Source organism: Pongo abelii, chromosome 22 (genome assembly GCF_028885655.2).
Source record: "Pongo abelii isolate AG06213 chromosome 22, NHGRI_mPonAbe1-v2.0_pri, whole genome shotgun sequence".
In the NCBI taxonomy this organism is placed as follows: domain Eukaryota; kingdom Metazoa; phylum Chordata; class Mammalia; order Primates; family Hominidae; genus Pongo; species Pongo abelii.
Genome location: NC_072007.2, coordinates 44,570,120 through 44,594,890, shown reverse-complemented (window position 1 = coordinate 44,594,890; position 24,771 = coordinate 44,570,120). Strand labels below are relative to the sequence as shown.

The following is a 24,771-nucleotide window of genomic DNA, read 5'->3' as shown; positions in this document are numbered from 1 at the left end:
AACTGGTCTCTCTTGATGTAATCTGCCCTTTTAATCTCTCTTCTCATTGCCAGCTGGTTCTGCTCCTGGGACCTCTCAGCTGATCACGTTCCCTCATCTCAGGGAGCGATCTGCTGCCTAAGGGTCAAGCCATAGTCCTCTCTTCCCCACCACTAGCCTCTCACCCTTTGCTCACTAACACTGACTCTTCTTTACCTGCATTGTCTTTAATTCTCACCTCACCCCCAAAGGAAACATTATTGTCCTTATTTTATAGTCTCAGGCCAAGTCACAGGTCACAGATAAAAGGCTACAGGCTCGTAAATTGTGGAATCACATTTTGAATTTAGACCTAGCTGACTCTGAGGCCCATGTCCTTTCTATTTGGAATGCTAACGCTGAACTCCTGTTCTCCACAGAAGCAGAACCAGCAGGATATAAGAACTGGCTTATGTGATTATGGAGGCTGAGAAGTACCAGCATCTACTGCCAGCAGGTTGGAGATCTGGGAAAGCCTACGGTGTGATTCAGTTTGAATCCCAAATCCTGAGAACCAGGAGAGCTGATGGTATAAATCCCAGTTCAAGGGTCAAAAAAGATGAGATGCGTTATCCACACTAAAGCAGACAGGCAGGAAGCAAAAGAGACTGAATTCCTCCTTCCCCTTCCTTTTGCTCTATTGAGACCCTCAGCAGATGAGATGGTGCCCATCCACTTTGGGGAGTGCCATCTACTTTATAGAGTCCATCAATTCAAATGCTGCTCTTATCTGAAAACACCCTCACAGACACACACAGAAATGATTCTTAATCTGGGTATCCTGAGGCCTGTCAAATTTACACATAAGGTTTTCCACCACGACTCCAACCCTTGTCAACTTGGGCACCCATACACATCTCCTTAAACCATACTTAATCTCCAAATAAAGGTAATAATGAGGTCATAATTCCAGCTAATATGATACAATCATCCTGCATACAACCAAAAATACACTGACCCCTTCCCCAGAAGAGGAAGTAAAGTCCTTGAGTGATATTTACTCTTTCCCTTGATACCCCTAATTTAAACACTGTGGTGTGAAATTAACAATACTTACATACTATGACAAAAATCAGTGGATCTTATGTTGCATGGTAAGGGAACAGGAGAGGAAAGAAAACAAAGATACACACACATGCACTCACACATGTACACACACACACACATTCATAGCAGAATGAGGAGGAAATATATGTGACCGTTAAGTCCATTTCTGTAACTAGTTACATTGTTGTAGCTGGTATTAATAATCACTTCCTTCCATTACCCATTCTGTTTTCCCTTTGCCTTCAGCAAGCACCTCAGCTAGTTATGGTTCTTTACCCAGTGGGGTGACACAAACATTCATTCCTCAAAGGTCTGGGCCATTACTAGCCCAGCCTGGATTGGACTGTTGTCATTTTCCATTGACCTTAATCACAGGACATAGTAATACTAAGAGATACCAGAAGGTATCTCCTATAATCCAGTCATAATCTTCCTTACCTTCATTGTGGAGCTATAGTACAATTTCCCCTTGGTAATCAGGACCAATCACCCAGCCAATATCACAACTTCCTTGCCTGTGGTTTTTGAGGCATGAGGAGCCCAAAGTGGCTAGGTAGCAGTCCTGACTTTCTATTCAATGGAATCATCGCTGTGTCTCTTGGTGGTAGCATTCCTTCCTCCAGAAATAAGACCTCTAGCCCAGCAGAGCATAAAGTCATAAGAATAAAAAGCAAAATTTTGCTAGTGGGTAATAGTGAGTCACTCCAATTTCCTTGGACCCAAGAATCCTGGCTATCAGAGAAGTAGTACCATGTATTAGATGCTGATACAAAGCATAGAGAGCCTTCTGGAGAACCTTGCCCTAACTCTGCAAGGTATTACCACCTAGCTGACACGATAACTGCATCTACAAGAGGCCATTCCACTGTTCTATCAAGTTAGCTGCTTCAGGATGGTGGAGAACACCACCAGACAAGGCACTCGGCAGTGGCCATAGCCAGGTCAGCCTCGGCAAATGGGAGTCTATGTTGCCAAACCCATGCACAACCTCCACCCTTGCCACCATGGCCACTTTGCTCAGGAATTCACTGGGAAATGACAAGGGTGGCTGGAAAAAGTATGGCAGGTATTCATAGAACAAGTCATCCTACCCATTGATTATTAAAGTCCTACTCTGCTGAGGTCACCCTTTGGTGAGCATTCATATGGATACAAATATATTCGCTTTTTTCACCTATTTATAGAGGTGTGAACACCTATGTCTTCCACATATTTGTCACTAATCTTCTAATGATGTTTCTTCCAAGTTCCTGACCATCCAGTCAGGATGACCCCAGCCTATGAATCAGCATATAATTGCATGTCTGGCCATTTCTCCTTCCAAATAAAGTGAACCATCAGAAGTGTGGCTCAGATTTCTGCCCAATGGGAGGATTTCCCTTCACCACTGTCCTTCAGGGGTGGCCCAGAGAGGGGCTGTAGAGCTGCAGCCATCCACTTTCAGGTGGTGCCTGGATATTGTGCAGAACCATCTGTAAACCAGGCCTGAGTCCTCTCTTCCCCTCTCAACTGATTCGCTACATGTAGCCATAGGGAAACTCCCATGAAGCTGGGAGAAAAGGCATAACAGGGGTGGAACCACAGGCATTTGGGTCACTTTTTCATGTAACTTACTTGTGTTTTCAGGGCCCACTTGGGACCAATCATATATACCACTTCATTTGATCATGGAGTGTTGCTTTACATGCTCGACTCTATGGCTTGATGGGTCAGACAATATCCAAACCGTGATAGGCAGCTCTGGTTTCATGATAACTTGGTGACCCATGGTTTCATGTTCAGTCTCTATTAAGGCCCAGTAGCAGGCCAAGAGCTGTCTCTCAAAAGGAGAGTAATTACCTTCAGATAATGGCAGGGCCTTGCTCCAAAATTTTAAAGCCCTGTGCTGCAATTTGCCTACAAGGGCCTGCCAAAAGCTCCAAACAGCATCCCCATCTGCCACTGCCACTTCAAACGCCATTGGATCTGCTGGATCATATGGCCTGAGTAGCAGAGCAGCAGGCACAGCAGCTGGGATCTAGTGCAGTGTTTTCTTTTTCTAGGTCCCACTCAAAGCTAGCACATTTTTAGGTCACTTGGGTAAACGGCCACTATCTGGTTAAGTGTATCATAATCCACTGTCATTCTCTATGATCTGTCTTCTGCACAGGCCAAACAGGAAAGCTGAATGGAGATATAGTGGGAATCACTACCCCTGCATCTTTCAAGCCCTTCATGGTGGCACTAATCTCTGCAATCTCCCCAGGAAAGCAGTATTGCCTTTGATTTATTATTTTTCTAGGTAGAGAACATTCTAATGGCTCTAAGCCTTTCCTACCATAATAGTTCTCACTCAACATGTTCAGGGAAGCATTGTGAGGATTCTGCCAGTTGGCAGTGAATTCATTCCAGTGAATTCTGGAACTCGGGGAATAACCACAGGATGGATTAAGAGGCCTACTGAACCCAGTGGAAGATGGACCTGAGCTAAAACTCCATTGATCACTCGACCTTGATAATCCATACAGAAGTTTGGGGTCTCTCCATTCAGAGCCAATGATATGGTTTAGCTGTGTCCTCATCCAAATCTCATCTTGAATTGTAGCTCCCATAATTCCCATGTGTTGTGGGAGGGACCTGGTGGGAGGTAGTTGAATCATGGGGCAGGTCTTTCCCATGTTGTTCTTGTGATAGTGAATAGGTCTTAGGAGGTCTGATGGTTTTATTAAGGGGAGTTCCCCTGCACATGCTCTCTTGCCTGCCACCATGTAAGATGTGACTTTGTTCCTCCTTCCCTTTCTGCCATGATTGTGAGGCCTCCTCAGCATGTGGAACTGTGAGTCAGTTAAACCTCTTTCCTTTATAAATTACCCAGCCTTGAGCATGTCTTTATTAGCAGCTAGAGAACAGACTAATGCAGTAAATTGGTACCAGTAGAGTGGGGTGCTGCTATAAAGATACCCGAACATGTGGAAGCAACTTTGGAACTGCTAACAGGCAGAGGTTGGAACAGTTTGGAGGGCTCGGAAGAAGACAGGAAAATGTCAGAAAGTCTGGAACTTCCTAGAGACTTGTTGAATGGCTTTGACCAAAATGCTGATAGTGATATGGACAATAAAGTCCAGGCTGAGGTGGTCTCAGATGAAGATGAAGAACTTGTTGGAAGCTGGAGTAAAGATCACTCTTGCTGTGCAGAGACTGGCAGCATTTTGTCCCTGCCCCAGGGATCTGTGGAAATTTCAACTGGAGAGAGATGATTTAGGGTATCTGACAGAAGAAATTTCTAAGTGGCAAAGCATTCAAGAGGAAGCAGAGCATAAGAGTGTGGAAAAGTTTGCAGCCTGACAGTGCAATAGAAAAGAAAAAATCATTTTCTGGGGAGAAATTCAAGCCTGCTGCAGAAATTTGCATAAGTAACAAGGAGCCAAATGTTAATCACCAAGACAATAGGGAAAATATCCCCAGGGCATGTCAAAGACCTTCATGGCAGCCCCTCCAATTACAGACCTAAAGCTTAGGAGGAAAAAATTATTTCCTGGGCCCCATCCAGGGCCCCCCTGCTGTGTGCAGCCTATGCACTTGGTGCCCTGCATCCCAGCTGCTCCAGCCATGTCTAAAAGAGGCCAAGGTACAGCTCAGGTCATGGCTTCAGAGAGTGCAAGCGCCAAGCCTTGGTAGCTTCCACATGGTATTGAGCCTGTGGGTGCACAGAAGTCAAGAATTGAGGTCTGGGAACCTTTGCTTAGATTTCAGAGGATGTATGGAAATGCCTAGATGTCCAGGCAGAAGTTTGCTGCAGGGGTGGGTCCCTCATGGACAACCTCTGCTAGGGCAGTGCAGAAGGGAAATGTGGGGTCAGAGCCCCCACACAGAGTCCCTACTGGGGCAGTAGCTAGTGGAGCTGTGAGAAGAGGGCCACTGTCCTACAGACCCCAGAATGGTAGATCCACTGACAGCTTGCATTGTCCCCCTGGAAAAGCCACAGACACTCAACACCAGTCCATGAAAGCCACCAGGAGGGGAGCTGTACCCCGCAAAGCCACAGGGGTGGAGTTGCCCAAGGCCTTGGGAGCCCACCTTTTGCATCAGCATGACCTGGATATGAGACAAGAAGTCAAAGGAGATCATTTTGGAACTTCAATGTTTAATGACTGCCCTATTGGATTTCAGACTTGCATGGTGCCTGTAGCCTTTTCGTTTTGGCCAATTTCTCCCATTTGAAACAGGTATATTTACCCAATGCCTGTACCCCCATTGTATCTGGGAATTACCTAACTTGCTTTTTATTTTACAGGCTCGTAGGTAGAAAGGACTTGCCTTGTCTCAGATGAGACGTTGGACTGTGAACTTTTGAGTTAATGCTAAAATGAGTTAAGACTCTGGGGACTGTTGGGAAGGCATGATTGGTTTTGAAATGTGAAGACGTGAGATCTGGAAGGGGCCAGGGGCACAATCATATAATTTGGCTGTGTCCGCACTCAAATCTCATCTTGAATTGTAGCTCCCATAAATCCCATGTGTCATGGGAGGGACCTGGTGGGAGGTAATTGAATCATGGGGGTGGGTCTTTCCCATGTTGTTCTCATGATAGTGAATAAGTCTCACAAGACCTGATGGTTTTATAAAAGGGAGCTCCCTGGCACATGCTCTCTTGTCTGCTGCCATGTAAGACATGACTTTTCTCCTCCTTGCCTTTCTGCCATGATTGTGAGGCCTCCTCAGCATGTGGAAGTGTGAGTCAATTAAACCTATTTCCTTTATAAATTACCTAACCTCTGGTATGTCTTTATTAGCAGCATAAGAACAGATAAATACAGCCGGTGTCCAGCAGTCCCCAAAAGTTCTGATTATTTCCTTTTCCCTAATATAATTACCCTTTTAAGGCTGTATGTTCCTATGGGGAAAGCTGGAAAAAAGATTAACAGTATAAATTTTCTATAGTATAATGAGGGCTCTTCCTTGAGTGGGCCCAGTCTCACTCAAGGGGTTCTGAGTTTGTAAAAAGCTCAAGTCTGGGAATTGATTGAGAGGTCATGAGTCTGTTTTTATGATTCAAATTAGACTTTTGTTCACTTGACCTATAACTTTTCTGCTTATACAGATCAAGTAAGAATTTAGTAGGCTTCCTATCTATTTCACTTATATGAGCACCATGATCAATTAGCTAATGCCAGAGTCTGCAGGAGTAGACTGTTCTGACTGCTGCTTTGACTCTGCTGTCCATTACAGTAATCCTGCCCACCTTACCTTTGGCTGTTTAGTGCCACTACCTTGTCCCTGCCACCCAATAATAACTATTTATTCCCATTGTGTTTAGGTTCCCCAATTCAGTAACTGTGGTTCTTATTGTGAGGTCTGGTCTACAGAAAAGAGCAATCACAGAGGTCTTCAAGAATGCTGTGGCTCCTCTCACAAATTTACTCCTCACAGTATTGGTGAAATATATGTCTTCTACAGCCTCCCAGTGTGGGTGAGTAGATCCTAAATGACAAAACCACTCTAACATTCCAATCTCCCTAAGCCTTTGATTCCCTCCCTCTACATTAAACTAAGGTAGGTAGGTCATTTCCAATTTGCTCACAGTGATACACCTTTGGATCTATGTTTCAGCCAATCAACCAACCAAACAAACTGTTAGAGCCCTTTCTAACTCCATGAATTGCAATATTAGATGCAAAATCTCTGCTTAGTGAGCCCATGTCAATAAATTCAGCCTGATCCAATTTTATGTTCCTTCCACAATTATCCCACACTTTTAGTATACAGCCCTACACATGTTCCATGGACTTCTGCCTGCATTAATTTAAAAACTCAAGCAGTTCTTCTGACTATAAGTACTCTCTTGGGTCACACATGGCTCACCTTTAGGGGCCTGTTAGAACTTAACTCAAGTTATAGGTCTGGAAGCAAAGAGGGATGGTGAGAGTGGGTCCTGAAGAGAATCAGCATTGTCTTCCAAGGCAACTGCCTCAAGTGAAGTCATTACAATTTCCTCAGGCAATGCAGGGTTAATCCTCCTGAGACCCAAGTGGACAGGCTGATACCACTGGGATGATGAAGCCATTACCTGAGAGTGGAAAGGCCATGGCCACTGGAGTTGAGGAGGCCACTTCTGCTGGGGGTAAGGAGGTCAATTCCACTGGAGATGGGGAGACATCTGCCACTTGTGAAGCAAAATAATCAGAATTTAGGGGCTCAGTGTCCCCAGCTTCATCAAGGTCTTCCCACACCTTTCTATCCCAATTTACAGGATCCCATTCTTTCTTAATCAATGCCCTCACTTTTACCCTGTGAGGCTGGGAGCTCAATTTGTGTTGTAATTCAGTCAGCTGAAAGATAAGGTTCTGTGTTTGATTCTCAGCAATTTCAGCTCTGTGGCTACACATGATCAGGGTCTTTTTTAGGGCACACCAAGAAGCTCTTGAGTCATTTATGTAGCACTTGAACTGGGAGTCCCTGTTCAGCACTTCAAGTCCCTGAGCTCAGCTCATTAGGAACAACCAACCAATTCATTATATTTGTTCATTTTTCAGAAATATTTGTAAGTATTATATACAGATTCACCTAGATCCTTGCTTCTCATAGTTAGTTAAGTGTATTCTATGCAGCTATTTTGTGCATTTCTATAAACAGTTTACACCATGGACTGTCATTGCCCTCTTTACTACTGGAAATAGCAACATTAGTGTCTTTAAATCTAATCAGATTAGAGATTCAATTTCAGAAACTCCAGAACTTATTTTAGAAAATTCGTATTTAAAATTCTGGCCCTCTAGAACTACTCTCAGTATCAAAATCCGTATTAGGGTTCTCCAGAGAAACTCTCATGCAGGTCCTCTAGAAAACTCCAATATGGATTTCGATACTGACGTACATATATACACTTATCATGAGGAGTTAGCTCACATGATTGTGGACATTGAGAAGCCCCAGGATTTGATGTCTGCAAACTGAAGACCCAGGAAAGCCCCTAGTGTGACTCCATTTGACTCCAAAGGCCAGAGAACAAGGGGAGCTGAAGGTGTAAATCCCAGTCAGAGGGCCAGAGAAGATGAGAGAAGCTGTCCCAGGTCAAGTAGGCAGGCAGGAAGCCAAAAGAAGCAAATTCCTCCCCTCCGTTTTGTTTTCTTCAGGCCCTCAGAGGATTGGATGATGTCCATCCACATTGGGAAGGCAGTCCTCTTTATTGAGTGCACTGATTTCAATGGTAATTTCATCCAGAAACATCCTCCGGACTCCACCAGGAACAATGTTTAATCAGGGCACCCTGTGGCCAGTCAAGTTGACACATAATTAACCATCGCAGCCAAGTAGCCATGTTTAGTTAGGCCATGTTTTCCAAATTATGCACCCCCTCTGCATCCTAATATTTCAAGTGTTGAGCCAAAGTATTGCTCAAACAATATCAATAAGTGCTAATACTGCTTTTTTCCCAAATCACAGTAAATAACCAAATTTTAAAAAATTTCACATATGTGCCCTTTATAATTTTTAAAATGTCTTTGCTCCCTGTGACCACTTGTCTAAACTAGAATTTAGTATAGGACACTGACTCTGCACTATTTATATAGTTATTTTAATTGACTGTCTCCTAAATAAGTTTGAAATTTACTGAAAAGTCCACATGGTTAGTGGGAAAAGTGGGAAATTAGGCTGTTGATTATTGACATACACAAGGTCCTGAAAGCCTGACTCAGTACAGCAGTGGTGTGCTAAGCACTGGGGAGACTTGGGTGGCTTTTGAGCTGAGAAGCCCAATTATAGCTGTGCCACAGGGAGATTTCTTTGACCACAGGGACCAGGAAAGATAATAGCAGAACTTCTCAAAATGTGGTCCTCTATCAACTGGATCAGAAGTCCCCAGGAGCATTTTAAAGTACAGAGGGAACACCCAAGACCTCCAGTCAGAATTTCTGGGAGTGGGACCCAGGAATCTACATTTTAACAGTCTCCCAGATTTTAATGTACATTGAAATTTACGAATCAGCAGGTGGGAGATAGGAAAGCCAGTTCGGTGGCTGCAGAGATTCTGCTAAAGAGAGGTGATGAGAGAATAAACTAGAGGGATTTGATCTAGAATGAAACAAGTAATGACACACGAAGGAAAAGCCAGCAATGGACAAGCAGCCAAGGGCTTCTGACCAGGGTGACCGAAGGATAGTGGGGCCTTTAGCAGAAACAAGGAGGGTAGGAGAACCTGCTAGGAGGGTAGGAGAACCTGCTAGGAGGGTAGGAGAACCTGCTAGGAGGGTAGAGCCAGCAATGGACAAGCAGCCAAGGGCTTCTGACCAGGGTGACCGAAGGATAGTGGGGCCTTTAGCAGAAACAAGGAGGGTAGGAGAACCTGCTAGGAGGGTAGGAGAAACATATGAATTTGGTCGAAGGTAATATATATGTTTGGGTTTGGCCATTGTAAAAGTGAGGTGCTGGCAGGACATACTAGCAGGCACGTGGGATGCTCTGTCATTAGCAGATATCTGTGTGGCATTGTACATCTATGGTCGACTTGTATGCCTAGAAACTGAGAAACATAATGAGGCTCAGGCCATGGGGCAGGTCTTCTGGGAGTCTATTAGCTTTCTCTGCTTGTGTCCAGAGATGACACCCATTGCCCGATAGCAATCTGCAGATTAGTCCATTAGTCACACAAAGGTGATGAGAACTGGGGAAAGGAAGATAAACTACCTGAAAACCAGCTCATGGTTCCCACCCCACCGGGGCTACCTGACAACAGCATTTTCCAAAAGGTACCACAGTATTATTACTCTTGAGCTCTGGTTGGGATCTCTGTGCATGTCCTCATTGCAATAGTGCACCAGCAGTTCACTTTCAAAGGCGGCTTCAAAATCCTCACAGCTGTGTTTTAAACCCGGCCAATTAGATTTCACTGGAAAGTCAGTCGGGGCCAAAACCTGGGAGTAATTTCAAGGACACCTTTTAAGACCAAAAGGCAGCCTTTCAGGATTGACAGTTTCTGTAGATCCAAGTTACACAGAGCCTTTCATCTGCACATTAGCAGATGCATGACTCGGGGGATGGACTGGAAGGACTTATCTGAAACTGGAATCATCAGGTTTCCTGAAACACACACATTTTCTTGTTTAGCTTCCCGTCCACCAAGGGGGTCACCTGGGGAATATCACTGCCGGAAATACACCTAGAGGTTTTCAATTAAAATAAATTGCCTCAATCTTTGCAAATTATACAAGAACTGTCAGTGTCATCCCAAGGCCACAAACTCACTCTCAGGTAAGCTCCAGGGTGACAAACTTCAGAAACCACAGATGGGGAATGAAATCCCTTCAATGCTCACAGCCTGCCCTCTGTGACCTTCTGAATGGAGTCACAGTGCCTGGTCCTCATAAGCCCCAGGAAGCCATCAGCAGAAGCTGTGGAAAATCCACCCAGGTGATCAGTCCTCAGGCCTGCTTTAGTCTCTGGTTGCCCAAGGTCTTCCTCTCTGTCTCAGAGGACTCCTAAGGCCGGCTTAGGGATCGATGGCCTCACATATCCTTTCTCCAATCCAGCAAGCCTAACTCATCTCAAGGACAGTAAGCAACCCTCAAGCACCTCCCAAGTCCAAACCCTCCCTGGCCTCTGATCTTTATTGCCATCAGACTCTCCTGGGCACACAGAACAAGCAACACACATTTATGTTGCTTCCCACTCTAGATCATAAACTCACGTGTTGTGTTTTTGCTTTCTGGAATTCCCCTGCTAGCTCTATAGCCCCAAGAGAGGAAGTGTCCAGAGTTTGAATGAGTGACACTTGTATTGCTTACAGACTTTTCAAGATGTGAATATGTAAGACGATTCAGGACTATGCATGGTGACACATGGCTATGTCACTATATTAGTCTGCTAGGGCTGCCATAATGAAGTACCACACACTGGGCGGCTTAAACAACAGTTTTTTTGTTTTTTGCTTTTTTTTTTTTTTTTTTTTTTTTGAGACGGAGTCTTGTTCTGTCGCCCAGGCTGGAGCACACTGGCGTGATTTAGGCTCACTGCAACCTCTGCCTCCCTGGTTCAAGCTATTCTCCTGCCTCAGCCTCCCAAGTAGCTGGGACCACAGGGGTGCACCACCACACCCAGCTGATTTTTGTATTTTCAGTAGAGACGGGGTTTCACCATGTTGGCCAGGCTGGTCTCGATCTCCTGACCTTGTGATCCACCCAACTCAGTTCCCAAAGGGCTGGGATTACAGGTGTAAGCCACCGCGCCCAGCCAAACAACAGTGTTTTGTTTGTTTGTTTGTTTTGTTTTTAATACAATTCTAGAGGCTGGAAGTCTCGAATCAAGGTGTCAGCAGGGTTGGTTTCCTTCTGAGGCCTCTCTCCTTGGCTTATAGGTGGCCACCTGCTTCTAGTATTAATATTTTCACATGCTCATCCCTCTGTGAGTCTGTACCCTAATCTCTTTTTATAAGGACACCAGTTAGATTAGATTAAGGCCCATTCTAACAGCCTCATTTAACTTTGGTTACCTCTTTAAAGACCCTATCTCTGAATTCAGTCCCATTCTGATGTCCTGGAGGTTAGGACTTCAAACATATGAATTTGAAGGGACACAGTTCAGCCCACAACAGCCACATAGCATGCACCCAGTGGAAATCCAAGCCCTCCTGTGCCTCGCCTCAGAGCCAGACTACCCACCGCCGTATTCCTCATGAGTTGGAGTGAGTTGGGGAAGACAGAAAGTTCAGTTAAGTCAGTTGCTTCTGGTTCACAGCTCTGGTAGAAAGTTCACTGGGAGGAAGTGTTGGAAATTAATAACTGGCAGGCTCCGGTCCTCACCTGTTTAGACCCCTATCTCCCTTGTCGATGGGTATCACCTAGCGCCTTTTACTGATCAGCTACCCTGGCTCAAAGCCATGACCCCCCAGCCTTCAGAGAAGAATCTCACAAACGATTCACACACAGCCCAGGTGACAGAAATTGCTGTACCTGCAGTGCTCTAGTTATGTGCGGGACCCAAGCACTTGGTCCAGGCCTGCTTGGAGCACTTGTGATCTCACTGGACAGAGGAGGCTGCGTGGAAGGCCCCATGTGGAGACGGGCCAAGGCACCGACCAGAGCCTGCTGGAGGCTGCATGCAGCTGTTTGAAGAGAATTGGTTTGATCCTCACAACGGAAGAGCCAAAACAGTTCACGAAATCTACTCTAAAAGGGCAAAGATACCTACATCTGTGTCAAAGAGAAGCGCTGCTATTTGTGAGAAAGCACTGCAAGATGGAACAAGGTGTGGTGCCGTTTAGAGGAGGGTCAGACCCCAGGCCCGGGTGAGAAACGCTTAGGGGAAGGTGGCCGTTGAGCTGAGTCTGGAAGGCTGCGTGCAAGTGGGAGGGGATCCCAGAAGTGGGGGGCACAGCCTGTACAATGACCAGATTCCAGGCCTGTTCTGACCCAAGCAAAGGCGAGTTTTCCAATTGTATCCCCAGAGCTACACGCTCCAGAAAGAGCAGGAGCTGAAGGCAGTGCCTGTAGCCAAAATAGCGCCTGCAGACAGCGGGAGAGGCCAGCCTGTTCTCAGACTCAGCACCCCTTCTGTATCAGAACCAAAAACTGGCTCTCCACTGTCAGCATTATTGCTTTCCAGGAATCTCCTGTTTTGTAAAGTATTTTTGCCAAGATGTGATGTTTTGCAAGCCCTGCAGCCCATCTCCCTCCTCCTCTGTGAAACTGATGAAACCATTCATCTTCCAGCCCCAGGCAGCCTTACCCCACCCCAGCCTTACTCCCCAAGTCACCCCAGAATCTGGCTAAGATCCAGGAGTCTCGGAGGCAGAAGACAAGCCCGTCTGTCTTAACCAGAGCTGGCGACATGGAGGGGCTGTGGTATCCTCACTGCCTGGTGAAGACAACTGCCTGTTGGCAGACACTCCTAAGGGGTCTAAAAATCTCCAAGACAGCCCCTGCATTTGGCAAGAGACAGGGTCGGATCCTTTCTGAGTATATTTTGACATGAATTGAGGGCAAGGGGCCCTTTCTGAAATATTTGCTAGCGGGCCATATTTTAAACTCATTGCACTGCTCAGTGACTCCTGCCCCACATAAACTAATCAATACGGTAAATATTTATTCAAATTCCCATTTATGAGACCAAAGGGAAAGTAGGTTGACCACAGAGGAAGTGCTTCATGCATGTTGATACCTGTACCCAGAAATCATTTATCCCAGCCTTGCAAGGAAACAGTAAATTTCACCAGGCCACTACCATGTATCAATCCAGGCAGAAACATCTTAAGGCTGGATGATATGTTATTAATATCGATCAAGCTATGGGACACATATTGTTCTAAAAATTGTACATGTATTAATGTACATAACCTGAAAGAGACTTCTATTTTACCACAAAAGCATCAAAATCCTACATTAAAAATGTAATACATTTTAAGAACATTTTTAAATTCAAAACCACACACCTGGGACTCTTTATGTCAGCATCCTGTGTAGTACCTCATGATAGTATGGCTCCACCATGAATACTGATAACAAACTGTACCTTTAATACCTTAAGACTTTAGGCCTAAGGACTAAACCCAGATTGTTCTATCTCAGTGTTCCTGGGAGCCCTGTGAAAGCTAAAAGCGAATTCGGGATTTAGTCTATATAGTGTAGAGAATTCCCAGCTGCTGTTTGAGCCCTTGCTGAGCAGCCATGCCAAGAAATTACCCCAGACCTTTCTGGTGACCTAGCCAGGGCCCAGGAGAGAGAGAGGGTGGACAGGTCACTTTGTCTCCACTCTAGTTTAGCCAGGACTAGGGTCATAACCTCCCCAGCAGCAAGCATGCAGCTTTGGGAGAAATAGAAAAGTAATCTAGTAAGAAAACACTGTAGGAGTTTAGAGGGCAAAATAGCTGCCACAAGACCTAAATGATGTCGGGATGCTTTTCAGAAAGTCTACTCTGTTCCCTACTTCTGGTGCAGTAGGAAAGACGTGTAAGATTGCAAAGTCATACCCCCGGGGGGATGAATGCCCTTAGCCCATGCCCTTGACAGGTGAATGCAAACTATTATGTAGTTGGACATATTTACTTTATATGCATTTGTGTGTGAGTGTGTGTCATGCCTATGGGGTTTCCTCCTCTGTGGACTAGGGAGTGTTGAAAGTTTCCCCTCTCTTCCATCCTTGAAGGAATATGTGACTCTAATAGTGAGGCTTTCAGTCATCCTGTCTAACCTTTGTCAACAAAGGGAAAATAGAAACCTCCAATAGAGCCCCGTAACCAGCCAATTTTTTCACCTTAGCCTAGGACAACACTAACTATGAACAGCAACACAGGTTAGGCAGTTGCCACTTTTCAGAGAAGCTTGCAGGAGGGTGGAATCCGATCCAAAATGTTTGCTGGGGGAGAGGAGACACAGAATGCAAATATATGGAGACCATGAATTTATTCACATTACAACTCAGAGATTCAAAGAAACAATTCTTTATTGTCTCTATAGCTTCATCTGATATTTCTCATGAGACGCTAGCCTGCTGGGCAGTAGGAGCTATTAAGACTGGCCAACTGACAATAGTTCAGGGTTTTTCCAATTTAAACTGCCTCCTTTCAATTTAAACGTTGAGTCTATTTATTCAAAGTTCAATTCCCTTTAGGGTAGCTCGTATTTTAACAGCCTGTATAGGACAGCTCAGATTTCCTCCTGTGGTTGCTTTGTTCCTTTCCAATATGGCAGCCAGTGTTGGAGGAAAGATGGAATTTTCATGATTTTGAGGAGGGAGGGAGTCATCTCTGCCCCCCTACTGGAAAACTCCCCTAGCCAGATTTCCTTATCAACTTCTGCCTGACACTTTGAGGGCACCCAGGCACTTCTGTTGGTCCATTCCATACTGGCGTTGAACACATCTAAAGAGACTAATCTCTGGTTTTCCCTCTGCCTGACCCATTGAATTGATGTGTATTGCCCAGGCTGGTGCAGGGACAGGCTATGAAAGTCTCCTGCTAGAGTCCTAAACGGTGTTTCTCAGTTTATCCAACAGTCCGCCACCACCATCAACTCTGGGAGTGTGATGATGACAAGGGATATTAGGGCTGGGGCTTGGTCTCTCGCCTCCCTTTTTACTGTCAGCTCTCTGCCAATCCTTTCATGCCCTATGGAAGTAGCCAAAAGCAGGGGTCCTCCAAGAGGTCTGAAGCACCCCCCCACCGCCTTTTTTTTTTTTTTTTTTTTTTGAGATGGAGTCTTGCTCTGTTGTCCAGGCTGGAGTGCAATGGCGTGATCTTGGCTCACTGCAACCTCTGCCTTCAGGGTTCAAGTGATTCTCCTGCCTCAGCCTCCCAAGTAGCTGGGATTACAGGCACCTGCCACCACGGCTGGCTAATTTTTTTTTTTTTTTTTGTATTTTTAGTAGAGACAGGGTTTAGCCATGTTGGCCAGGCTGGTCTCGAACTCCTGACCTCAAGTGATCCGCCCACCTCAGCCTCCTAAAGTGCTAGGATTATAGGCGTGAGCCACCATGCTCGGCCTGAAGCCCCTTTTTATATACCTATGAAGGCATGTCACCAGTCTTGATTTTTTGGCCTTCTCTTGGCTATCTGGATGTTTCTGGTGGCCCCATGGGATGCAAGTTTGTGATCAAGGTCCCTGATCCTGACCCAGTTGTCTTCCTTTTTGTTTCTTCTTTGCACTCACAATTCCAGGTCCACATAGGGTGGCCTTCAAGCTCTTCTCATAGATCACAGCTTTCCCCTGCCCAGGAGCAACAAGCCTCAAAGCCTACTTGCCACAGGCTGAAGTCTGTCTCTTCCATAATTATGGAAAAATTTTAGAATATGAGTCTTCCAGTTCTGGGTTTTAAAATGTTAATAAATTTTGAAAATCCTCTTCCTCTCTACAAAATCTGGATTTCAAGACTATTGTCTTCCTGCAAAATTCTATTTTGGATGTCATAAACTTCCTTTCTCTGTGCATCCTGACATAACAATTCCGATTATTTCCCAACTTCCCTGAGGGGCAACAGATGGCTCAAACTGCATAAGGAGAACTGGGGGGAAGTTCTGCCCACAAAAATGCCAAAGGGAAAAGCACATGAGTAGTTTGCAAAAACAAAAAGCAAACAACCAAAAAAACAAAATATCCTATCCCCATTTCATAAATCTATTACTGAGACTCAGTCAAATGCCTGTCCTCATCCTTATTTGCTCCTGTTCTCAGAACTACATGAACACTTTAGTGGATGAGAATGGGTTCATCAGAGGCCCAAAGCCTGCCCCATCTGGTGTCTCCATGGAATGATTACTCATCTCTGCCTCTCCTACTTCTCAAACTGTCTAATCAGACCCTACAACAGTCATATGACCCCACCACAACGAGAATCGGGTACTTATGACTATGACAGGAACTTGAGGAACAATATGATGTCTTTTCAATGTCAGAAATGACAAATGGGGCTTGACTTAACAGTTGTACAAAGTTACCAACTTATGGCCGATCTCTTTTGCCACATGATGAAAAGGTGTTCAGACAAATTGCCACAACTGTCTTAAAGACTCTGCAAAGGAGAGAACACAGGCCAGGTGTGGTGGCTCATGCCTGTAATCCCAGCACTTTGGGAGGCCAAAGTGGGTGGATCCCCTAAGGGCAGGAGTTTGAGAACAGCCTGATCAACGTTGTGAAATCCCGTCTCTACTAAAAATACAAAAATTATCTGGGCATGGTGGCGGGCACCTGTAATCCCAGCTACTCGGGAGGGTGAGGCAGGAAAATCGCTTGAACCCAGGAGGCAGAGGTTGCAGTGAGCCGAGATCACATCATTGCGCTCCAGCCTAGGTAACAAGAGTGAAACTGTCTCAAAAAAATAAAATAAAAAAAGGAGAGAACACAACTGTGTGGATTTCTCAATGCCCTTTGTATGGATGATGCAGTCACGAAAATTCAGGGAAAACCAAAGAGAACAGAGCACAAGTACAATGCACTTGGATCTTTTTCATTCACCAACTTCTCTAGGAGCCACTTCAAAGAGACAGAACTATTGTTATTTCTTATGTTGTCCTGTATGCATGTGGCAACTTAGTTTTCAAAGGACTGTCACACCTACTAGCTGCTTTTATCCTCTCAAAGCCCCATGAGGTGGGTACAACAAGTGCAGTCACCTCCTTTGACAGATGTGTCAGCCTCTAGGGCACACCAAGGTGGTGCGAGATGCTCCAAAGAAACCCAGGTGACTCCCAAAGCGAGTTCTTTACACTGTGTCACAAAGAGGCAATTGGACCTAATCTTTATAGAAAGATGGAAAGTTGAGTGATGTTGCTGAATGGTTTAGAGTGAGACAACAGGTGTTTGTATATTTGTGCTGGACCTAGGTTCTCATCCTGCTTCAGCCACTCGATGGCCATGCAAGTTTCAGAAAGTCATTGAACCTCTTCAGCCTTAGTTTCCTTGACCAAAAAATAGGAATAAAAATAATATCTGCCCCACTATCCACACAGGATGGCCAAATGCATCAAAATTAAGCACCTGTGGGTGCTGTATTTATGGAGGAATATTTGGACACAATTCAGAGGTGGGGCTATGACTACTTAATACTGATAACTACAACAGGCCCACGCATCTGTCTTTTCTAGTCAACATTTTATATATCAATCCTGGCTTTCCGCTTCCTTATCTCAGGAAAGAAAGAGGAAAAACATGTGTGTAATCGATACAAATTAGTCCTTTTATTCTTGCTTACAGATGACTGGAGGAAGAACGTAGCATAAATATGGTGAAGGATTCGGCTATTCGGGTCCTTGGTCTGTATATTAGAAGAGCACTTTACAAGCACTTTTACATATTTTTCTGGCAACCAAGTCAGTAAGAAGGACAAATAGCATCACCTGGATACAAAGACTGTAGAATGGAGCTGAGGACTAGTGTGACCTGACCACAGGGCATTGAACTCAAGTCTCCCAAGCATTCCCTAGTCTCTCCTCCCCCCCCCGTGCTAGGTTTGGGGTTGAAACTTGAGCACTTGAGACAAAATATTTGAGCAACTTGAATGAATACATTCTTTCTGAAATTCAGCCATAGTCACCATCACTGTTCCTTGAGCACTGGTATTTACGGAGCGTCGTGTCGATTTACAAATATATGCTCATCTCCTCTTAGCGGCTCAGCATTGTGCTAGGGCCCAAAAGTGATGTTGAAGTACAGTGATCGGTGGCTTCCCATGGTTTATGAGTGTATTTGCAGAAACCCCCCAAATATATGAAATAGTAATAAATGGTTTGGGCCAGAACTGAAACCAGCACAGGGCATGTCACTCACTATAAGGAACATAATGAAATAACGAGAGATTGGATCAATCGTTTAAAACGAATTAATGGGAAACATACTATGAAGGGCTAGGTTTTGTGGTTCATGATATAAACGATAAAGGCGTTTGGACAGAAAACAGGCCAATTAAAGTGACTACCGTTAGAGGAAGTGTCATGGAGAAGGAGAGACTTAACTGGATATTAATAGATCAGTAAAAATATTATGTCAAGGAAAAAGGTGAAGCTATGCTTGATAGGAGGAAAAAAAGAAAATCCCAGAGACAGGATATGTATAAGGCATGCATAGTACAGCGGTGTGCTGGTAAAGGTTCAGCAACCCTCTGTTGGTGGGTGAGGGACTTGCTTAGTAGCATTTGCCGATTTCCAAGGCATAAACACTCCCAATATGGCTAATCTCAAGTGATCAGCATGACGTCACAGGATGGGTAGTTGGAAGGGATGGGCATTAGCAAACCATCATAGAGTATTTCCACCATCAAGATACAACAGCCGTGCATGATCTCAGGAGCACAGATAATGGTAAAACTATTTGGAAGCTATGAGTTTTAAGTATTTGTTAACTTTTTAAACCTAATTTATTTAATTGTAAGTTTATATAATTTCCTGTATAATGACAACTATGTTTACCAACTGGCTCACAAGTTTTCTGAAAATTTTAGCACAGGCTCTCGAGAGCCTGTATGAGAGAGAGAGTTCCTGCACATGATTATGGCCCAGATTCAAAACAGGAAAACCGTCCCACGGGAATGATTCATGCAGGAGGTTGGAGGGAAATAACATTCACTTCATAGAGCCAGATCATAAAGACCAAGAAAGACGAGGAACCTGGTGTAGAGGGAATGTAGTAGGATTGAGAGCCCCCAAGCATGGAGCTGCCATAATGTTTCAGGAAGCTGGAGAGGGGTGCACAGGACAGACTGGGGAAGGAGTGTGCACTCAAAGGCGGGGCAGGAAGAGGAGTTTAAAATTGGGGCAACAGATTGGGTGGAGATGGGGAGACTAACATGAGGGATATCTTTAAGTAAACCCAGCACAATATGGCACCCAGCTTTGGGAATTCAGAGAAGGGCCCACTAAAGGTGCAGGAGGTAAGTCTGGTTGGCTGAGAGGGGAGTTGCTGCCAAGAGAAGGAGCTGACCTGAACATCCTGGGAAGGAAGATGAGTTCTCGAACCTGCTGCCTGGGAGGCAATGGCCAGGGAGATGCAGCAGGGGAAAGGTCTACAGCAGTGACACTGTGGACAACTATCAGGAGATACGAGGTTGGAGCCTGTGGAAGAGGAATGTGATTGGAAATGTCCATTTTGGGGTTTCAGTCCAGAGCTGGCAGAAGCCTTGGGATGCATGAGCTCTCTGGAGAAAGACAAACAGAAAAGAAGGCTTAAGCTTGGCACACACTGGCATCTGAAGGCGGGAGGAGGAAGAAAAGCCACAAATGATTCCAGATAAGAAGTCCCCAGAGGGTAGGAGAACTAGAGAAAAGGTCTCAGAGACCAAGATGGGGCCATTTCCCAAAGGGAAGTGTATGTCCAATGCATTAGGGTTGTTGGCTAAGCTAAAATAGGGAAAAATAAGTTCTCCTTTCTCAGACAGGGATGTTAGCTAGGCTAAAACAGAGAAAAATAAGTCACTTCTCAGAAAGAAAGGGTAATGGAATTTACAGCGGTGTGCTGGTAAACGTTCAGCAACCCCCTCTTGGTGGGTGAGGGACTTGATTAGTAGCATTTGCCAATTTCCAAGGCATAAACACTCCCAATATGGAGAGTTGCTGCTGAGAGAAGGAGCTGACCTGAACATCAGAGAAAAAGTAATGGAATTTAATTCCACCTCATGAAGAGAAACCAAGTCCGCTACTTGGGGCAGAAGCTGTTCTCCTGGCCTGGGTTACCTGGAAGGTGCCTCAATGTTGTACCTCACTGTGCTATGGAGGCACAGGCTCTTTGCTCCAAGGAGGGACACCCAGTCAGTAAAAATGTGTGTTGGGAAATCTCGTCACACTAAACATGTTCCAGAAACTTCTCAATAGTCAACAATTAAAGCCTGAGATCATAGAAGTTAAAACTCTAATAAGCAACTAAAAGGAGAGTACAATATATGCAGCCTTAGAGATATTTTTTCTACCCTAGGAATATAAAATTGCAATTTGTGAAATAATCTGGTAGTGACCTTGATTGCAGTTGTTTCCTTTTAGAAGATTCTCCGTGAAACCTAAAAACACAAGTCTCGTTCCTTTAGAGGAAATCTTTTTTAAATGTCCAAAAATAATAAAGTATGAATACAGCAGTCCTCTTGAAGGAATGTGCTGTATACATCCAAGGTCCGTTACAAACGCCAGAGGTACCACATGAGGTCTTTAGGGATTACTATATAAATAATGAACACTCTTAAAAATGCAAAATCCAATTCAATAGCGCTGTCATTGCTCTTATTTTGGATTATGTCTATTGAGAGAGAAAGCAGATTTCAAGCCAAATAGAGAGAAAGATAATACCCCATATATTGTGTTTAACATATTTAACAGAAATAACAAAGACAAGGCTTACTCTACACTTTTGCTTTTTCAGATTTAGTAATTCCAGTAATGCTTTTGCTTCATGAAGTGCTGAAAATAAAGCAAGAATATTTACATTCTTGTTTTATTTTATACAATGGTTCTCATCATTTCCCTGTTTGTGTAGTCTTATGTATGTTCTTTCTTTTGTTCCTAACCCTTTATAAGGACAACCGAAAAAAACCCTATGTTTTTTTCATTTTTGTTCTTGAATGATAGACTGTTTCTTAACTCTTTATGATATATATTAAAACCACCCACATATTGCTGCACCAGGCTTTAATTAGGGGAAGATTTTTTTTCCTGATTGCATCTCCTTAGCTACATGGATTGTGCTACAATCAGGAGAACAACAGGGGAAATGAATAAAAATGACAAAATTGTTTGTTGACAGGGCTTTGGGGAAGAAGACACACTCAACTTTGCTGGTGGCACCATAAATTGAAAAAAGAAATCATTTCAAGAGCAATTTTGCAATATGTGACAAGTCATAAAAATTATCCTACTCTTTGACCCAGTAGGGCTCTTGGAGAAACATGTCCCAAGGAATAATTCCAAGGAAACAAAAATATTTGTAAAAAGATGTGTTGAGCCCTTCCATATAGTAAAATGAATAATTGGAAACAGCCCAGGTACCCAACTGTGAGGAAATGGCTTAGGCAGACTGTGCTCTATTAATATAATGGAATATTAAGTGGTCACTAGGAATGACAATTATAGAGATGATTATGCAATCTGAGGAGTATCATGCAAAATCATTTTAAATGGCAAGAGGAGAAAACATAGCAATGCACAGAGTGAAAGACAACATTTCCTGCCTCCATAGGAGGGTGTGTGATGTAAAGAACTGGGGATGTAGCAGTTCAGTTACTGGAATTCCTCAGCTTTTATTTCACCTGCCTTTTAGATGGGCCTGTTTGACCTCCATTGCTTAGTTTATAAATCCTACTATTCTCAACTTGTAGGCTGCACGCTCTCCTGAGAAGGGAGAGGCAATACTAGAAGGTGGAGGCATGCATAGTTTAAAAACAATGCAGTGTTTTGCCCAATTGTTTGTGTGTGTGTGTGTGTGTGTGATTATGTATAGTTGAATTTGAAGCTCAAATAATATTTTTAAAGAATGTGAGCTTTGTATGTTTATCAAAAGCGAGGCTTTAAAAGGTTGAGAAAAAGTTCCCTCTTTTAACTTGTCCTAGGTATTTATGAAACTATTTAATGCCGTGTAAATTGGATCTGCAGATATTCCATTGAAATTGCCCATATTGAAGCAGTCCAGCCTTCCACAATGATCTTGAGGTGCAAAGAACACACAAAAGAATTGCCTATCCAACAATTTGCTAAGGAAGAGGGTTTACATGAGATAAACAGGCTGCTGGTCTGTCTCGCCGAGATGGCAATATGGTCATACAGTCAAAGACAAATTTTTAAAGAGAATTTTAAAATGTTGCTAAGGGCGGTGGACTAAATGGAGGACCAAATATTATCTGAGTGTATGACTAAAAAGTCTCATTATTTTGTTACATACTTAGATGGAACTTCTGCCATATCTGTGTACAATGAGCCCTCCCTACATCCAGGCTCTGGGACTCAGCCTACCACCTCCTCTGAGTCCTGCTTCATCAGGGTTCCATCTGTCGCTAGCTCCTCCACTGCCATCTCCAGTGGCTTCTTACTCCGTTGTCCTTAATCTAAATGAAACTTACACTGAATCTTTCCTTTTCCCTTCGGACAGTGGTGTGCCAGTAAATGTTTAACAACCAGCTCTCTGGAAAGAAGAGCTCTGACTTGCAGCCTTTGCCAGTTGCCGTGGTTTAAATACTTCTATCATGGTTGAGTTCAAGCTACTAACATGACATCACCGAATACAAAGGAGAAGAGGTGCATAATCAATAGCACAAGCATCATGTAGTATTTACACACAGGGACAATAAAGTATAGATAATAGTAAAATGAAATAAAATCATTAGAAGATGAGGAGTTTTGAATATTTATTATCATTGTTTTTAACAAAATGTATTTAATTGTAAGCTTATAAAATTTAATTTTAATCTAATCAAAATTTAATTGTAATGAATTACAAAATTTAATAATAGCTCATGAAATTCCTGAAAAGTTAATAATCAGCTCTTGAAAGCCGGCCCTAGCACGTAGCTCTAACACACCAGCACATCTCTCCATCAAAATTTGGATCATAAAACTATTGTGTCACAGGATTTCATGGTCATTTGACACTGCCCTCCTTGAAGTTTTCTCCTCCTATGGTTTAGGGCAGCATGCTGTGGTGGTTGTCCTTTGACACTTCCAGCAAGCCTTCTTCATCTCCTGCCTTGGTTCCATCTCTCTCCTTTAACCCCCTTTGCATATTTGTGTGCACCCAATTTTCATTCTTTTTATTTGCTGAGCCAGGGTCTCACTCTGTCACACAGGCTGGAGCGTGGTGCCATCACAGCTCATTGCAACCTCCAACTCCTGGGCTCAAACTATTCTCCTGCCTCAGTCTCCTGCATATTCTCATTCTCCACCTGGGTCTCTTCCCTGAGTGATCTCATTCACATCCACCAACAACATATTAATGACTCCAGTGTGATTCCAGCATCTGCAGCCAAAAACCTGACTTGTCTCCAGGTGCAAAATGGCCCATGGGTGTCACCACCTGGATCTTTATTTTTATGCTTTCTTTCATACGTCTTTAGCCAAACTTGGTATTTCTCCTGCATTCCTTATCCAGGTCAAAGAACATTTCCACTCATTCATTAATTCAGTCGTAAATACTGATTGCATATTTAATATCAGCGAGGTACAGTTTTAGCCATGTATTCATGAAATACAATAGAGAGAAAAGTCACCAAAGGCCTCAAGAAGACAGTTAACAAAACAAATAAGCAAACAAAGACCAGATATATCTTATAATGTCAATGACAATAAACACGGTGAAAGGCAAGGCATTTTAAAGTCATCCTCGGTTCCTTTCTCCTTTACTCCCTACATCTGCATGGATACTAAGACCTATCCCTTGACTGGCTCAATATCCCTTGAATGGAAGCTTTCCTGCCTCTCCAAATTGGCATTGCCTTAAGTTGGGCATTAGCACCTGTGACTTCCCACCCCTGACCTGGCCTTCCTGTTACAGATTCTTGCCTGATCCATCCTCCATATTTTCTCCAGTGCTTTTCAAAATTATCCCCTCTGCTTGTTAAATACCTCATGGGGTCTTTTAAGCACTGTGGGATAAATTTCTTGACATACTATAACAAGGAAACTAATTTCACTAGTTATTTACCATGTGTGAAATGCTCAGTGAGCATGTGTTGTACACACACAGGCACATGTGCACACAGTGCACACACAGAGAGTTTATTTACATGTATACATATATACTATATAGTTACACATATATACTATATATGTGACTATTTGGAATATAGATGTAAATATATACTATATGTGACAATATGGAATATAGACATAAATAAATTCCTTATAGTAGAATAGACGTATGTATTCCGTATAGTCACAGAAAGGATGCCATTATCCTTCTAACAGCTTGGTGAATCCACATCATTTTTCACTTTGTACAGGAGCTAGACCTTTTCATAATCTGGCCCAACCTTTCTCCCTGAAGTTTCCTCTCTGCCCCACCCCTGGCTCACCTAAAATCCCATCTCAGTGATCTACTTTTCCATCTGACGTCATTTTCACACCTTTGAGCCTTTGCTCATGTTGTCTCTTCTTCCAGGGATGCGTCTGCTTCACTTTCTCTGCCCGGCGAGACTCAACCATCCAGACGCCTCTTCTTAGGGAAGGCTTCCTCCCTCCAGCCCTCACCACCATCCTTTTGCCCCAGGAAATCTCCCCCTCCTTGCCACTGCCACAACCCTTTTCTCATAACACCTTTTGTTGAGCACCTACAATGT

The 24,771-nt window shown here is 43.8% G+C and overlaps 1 protein-coding gene across 2 annotated transcripts in view; it reads right to left on the bottom strand.

The window, feature by feature from the left end:
- KCNE2 (potassium voltage-gated channel subfamily E regulatory subunit 2) overlaps positions 1-24,771 on the bottom strand; it is a 158,355-nt gene that overhangs the window by 80,131 nt on the left and 53,453 nt on the right. The gene's annotated exons all lie outside the window — the stretch shown is intronic.